The following is a 4,618-nucleotide window of genomic DNA, read 5'->3' on the forward strand; positions in this document are numbered from 1 at the left end:
TTAGATGCCATAAATGGTTATGGAAAAACAAAAAGCAATGCTTTTACCACACCAAACTTAGAAGATTTGCTCGTCCTCGAGCAAAAGAAGAAAGAAGAGAGTAGAAGAAGAAGAAATAGAGGAGATGGAGGTGGCTTTTTTTTTCGGCCAAGGGGGAGAAGTAGTGTGTAGGTTGTGTGAAAATGAAGGAGTGAAGATGGGTTTATATAGGGGTGGAGAGAGGGGTAAGGTTCGGCCATTATGGGTGGGTTTGGGAGGGAAAGTGGTTTGAATTTGAATGATGAGGTAGGTGGGGATTTATGAAGGATGGATGTGAGTGGTGAAGAGAATGGTGGGATTTAATAGGTGAGGGGTTTTTGCGGAAGAGATGTTGAGGTAATTGGTGAATAGGTGAAGAAGAGAGAGAGTGGTGGGGTAGGTGGGGATCCTGTGGGGTCCACAGATCCTGAGGTGTCAAGGATAATTCATCCCTGCACTAAGTGGCGAGCAAAAATGCTCCTTCTGCCAATCCTGGCGTTAAACGCCGGGCTGGTGCCCATTTCTGGCGTTTAACGCCAGCTTCTTGCCCATTCCTGGCGTTAAACGCCAGTCTGGTGCCCCTTTCTGATGTTAAACGCCTAGAATGGTACCAGACTGGGCGTTAAACGCCCATTTGCTGTCTTCACTGGCGTTTAAACGCCAGCAAGTTTTCCTCTAGGGTGTGCTATTTTTCTTTCTATTTTTCATTCTGTTTTTGCTTTTTTCAATTGATTTTGTGACTTCCCATGATTATCAACCTATAGAAAACATAAAATAACAAAAGGAAAATAGATAAATATAACATTGGGTTGCCTCCCAACAAGCGCTTCTTTAATGTCATTAGCTTGACAGTGGGCCCTCATGGAGCCTCACAGATACTCAGAGCAATGTTGGAACCTCCCAACACCAAACTTAGATTTTGAATGTGGGGATTCAACACCAAACTTAGAATTTGGTTGTGGCCTCCCAACACCAAACTTAGAGTTTGACTGTGGGGGCTCTGTTTGACTCTGTTTTGAGAGAAGCTCTTTATGCTTCCTCTCCATGGTTACAGAGGGATATCCTTGAGCCTTAAACACAAGGGATTCTTCATTCAGTTGAATGACCAATTCTCCTCTGTCAACATCAATCACAGCCTTTGCTGTGGCTAGGAAGGGTCTACCAAGGATGATGGATTCATCCATGCACTTCCCAATCTCTAGGACTATGAAATCAGCAGGGATGTAATGGTCTTCAATCTTTACCAGAACATCCTCTACAAATCCATAAGCTTGTTTTCTTGAATTGTCCGCCATCTCTAGTGAGATTCTTGCAGCTTGTACCTCAAAGATCCCTAGCTTCTCCATTACAGAGAGAGGCATGAGGTTTATGCTTGACCCTAGGTCACACAGAGCCTTCTTGAAGGTCATGGTGCCTATTGTACAAGGTATTGAGAACTTCCCAGGGTCCTGTCTCTTTTGAAGTAATCTCTGCCTAGTCAAGTTATCCAGTTCTTTGGTGAGCAAAGGGGGTTCATCCTCCCAAGTCTCATTACCAAATAACTTGTCATTTAGCTTCATGATTGCTCCAAGGTACTTAGCAACTTGCTCTTCAGTGACATCTTCATCCTCTTCAGAGGAAGAATACTCATTAGAGCTCATGAATGGCAGAAGTAAATCCAATGGAATCTCTATGGTCTCAGTGTGAGCCTCAGATTCCCATGGTTCCTCATTAGGGAACTCATTAGAGGCCAGTGGACGTCCATTGAGGTCTTCCTCAGTGGCGATCACTGCCTCTTTCTCCTCTCCAAATTCAGCCATGTTGATGGCCTTGCACTCTCCTTTTGGATTCTCTTCTGTATTGCTTAGAAGAGTACTAGGAGGGAGTTCAGTAACTTTCTTACTCAGCTGACCCACTTGTGCCTCCAAGTTTCTAATGGAGGACCTTGTTTCAGTAATGAAACTTTGAGTGGTATTGATTAGATCAGAGACCTTGGTTGCTAAGTCAGAGTGGCTCTGCTTAGAATTCTCTGTCTGTTGCTGAGAAGATGATGGAAAAGGCTTGCCATTGCTAAACCTGTTTCTTCCACCATTATTGTTGTTGAAACCTTGTTGAGGTCTCTGTTGATCTTTCCATAAGAGATTTGGATGATTTCTCCATGAAGGATTATAGGTGTTTACATAGGGTTTTCCCATGTAATTCACCTCTTCCATTGATGGGTTCTCAGGATCATAAGCTTCTTCTTCAGATGAAGTGTCCTTAGTACTGCCTGGTGCAGCTTGCATTCCAGACAGACTTTGAGAAATCATATTCACTTGCTGAGTCAATATTTTATTCTGAGCCAATATGGCATTCAGAGTATCAATCTCAAGAACTCCTTTCTTCTGATTTGTCCCATTGTTCACAGGATTCCTTTCAGAAGTGTACATGAATTGGTTATTTGCAACCATTTCAATGAGTTATTGAGCTTCTGCAGGTGTCTTCTTCAGATGAAGAGATCCTCCAGCAGAGCTGTCTAATGACATCTTGGACAGTTTAGATAGACCATCATAGAAGATACCTATGATGCTCTATTCAGAAAGCATGTCAGAAGGACACTTTCTGATCAATTGTTTGTATCTTTTCCAAGCTTCATAGAGGGATTCACCTTCCTTCTATCTGAAGGTTTGGACTTCCACTCTAAACTTACTCAATTTTTGAGGTGGAAAGAACTTTGCCAAGAAGGCATTGACTAGCTTTTCCCAAGAGTTCAGGCTTTCTGTAGGTTATGAGTCCAACCATATCCTAGCTCTGTCTCTTATAGCAAAAGGGAATAGCATAAGTCTGTAGACCTCAGGGCCCCATTGGTCTTAACAGTGTCACAGATTTGCAAGAATTCAGCTAAAAACTGATGAGGATCTACCAATAGAAGTCCATGAAACTTGCAATTCTGTTGCATTAGAGAAACTAATTGAAGCTTAAGCTCAAAGTTGTTTGCTCCAATGGCAGGGATAGAGATGCTTCTCCCATAGAAGTCGGGAGTAGGTGCACGAAATTGTGATCATCAATGGCGCCATCAACATGGTACGCTCAATTGCAATCTCAACTCTTTATCACAACTTCGCACAACTAACCAGCAAGTGCACTGGGTCGTCCAAGTAATAAACCTTACGCGACTAAGGTCGATCCCACGGAGATTGTTGGTATGAAGCAAGCTATGGTCATCTTGTAAATCTCAGTCAGGCGGATTCAAATGGTTATGGAGGATTAATAATTAAAAGATGAATAAAACATAAAATAAAGATAGAGATACTTATGCAATTCATTGGTGAGAATTTCAGATAAGCGTATGGAGATGCTTTGTCCCTTCCGTCTCTCTGCTTTCCTACTGTCTTCATCCAATCCTTCTAACTCCTTTCCATGGCAAGCTGTATGTTGGGCATCACCGTTGTCAATGGCTACAGTCCCATCCTCTTAGTGAAAATGTTCAACGCGCTCTGTCACAGTACGGCTAATTATCTGTCGGTTCTCAATCAGGTTGGAATAGAATCCAGTGATTCTTTTGCGTCTGTCATTAACGCCCAGCCTTTAGGAGTTTGAAGCTCGTCACAGTCATTCAATCCTTGAATCCTACTCAGAATACCACAGACAAGGTTTAGACCTTCCGGATTCTCTTGAATGCCGCCATCAATTCTAGCTTATACCACGAAGATTTTGATTAAGGAATCCAAGAGATAAACATTCAAGCCTTGTTTGCTTGTAGAATAGAAGTGGTTGTCAGGCACGCGTTCATAAGTGAGAATGATGATGAGCGTCACATAATCATCACATTCATCATGTTCTTGGGTGCGAATGAATATCTTAGAACAAGAATGAGCTGAATTGAATAGAAGAACAATAGTAATTGCATTAACACTCGAGGTACAACAGAGCTCCACACCTTAATCTATGGTGTGTAGAAACTCCACCGTTGAAAATACATAAGAACAAGGTCTAGGCATGGCCGAATGGCCAGCCTCCCATAATCTAAGAACTAGATGTCCAAAGATGATCCTAAGATCTAAAGTGATCAAAAGATTCCAGGATGTCTAATACAATAGCAAAAGGTCCTATTTGTAGAGAACTAGTAGCTTAGGGTTTACAAAGATGAGTAAATGACATAAAAATCCACTTCCGGGCCCACTTGGTGTGTGCTTGGGCTGAGCATTGAAGCTTTCATGTGTAGAGACTTTTCTTGGAGTTAAACGCCAGCTTTTGTGCCAGTTTGGGCGTTTAACTCCCATTCTTGTGCTAGTTCCAGCGTTAAACGCCAGAATTCTTGAGCTGATTTGGAACGCCGGTTTGGGCCATCAAATCTCGAAAAAAGTATAGACCATTATACATTGCTGGAAAGCCCAAGATGTCTACTTTCCAACGCAATTGAGAACGCGCCAATTGGGCTTCTGTAGCTCCAGAAAATTCACTTCGAGTGCAGGGAGGTCAGAATCCAATAGCATCTGCAGTCCCTTTCAGCCTCTGAATCAGATTTTTGCTCAGGTCCCTCAATTTCAGCCAGAAAATACCTGAAATCACAGAAAAACACACAAACTCATAGTAAAGTCCAGAAAAGTGAATTTTAACTAAAAACTAATAAAAATATAAT

This window comes from Arachis hypogaea, chromosome 9 (assembly GCF_003086295.3).
Source record: "Arachis hypogaea cultivar Tifrunner chromosome 9, arahy.Tifrunner.gnm2.J5K5, whole genome shotgun sequence".
In the NCBI taxonomy this organism is placed as follows: domain Eukaryota; kingdom Viridiplantae; phylum Streptophyta; class Magnoliopsida; order Fabales; family Fabaceae; genus Arachis; species Arachis hypogaea.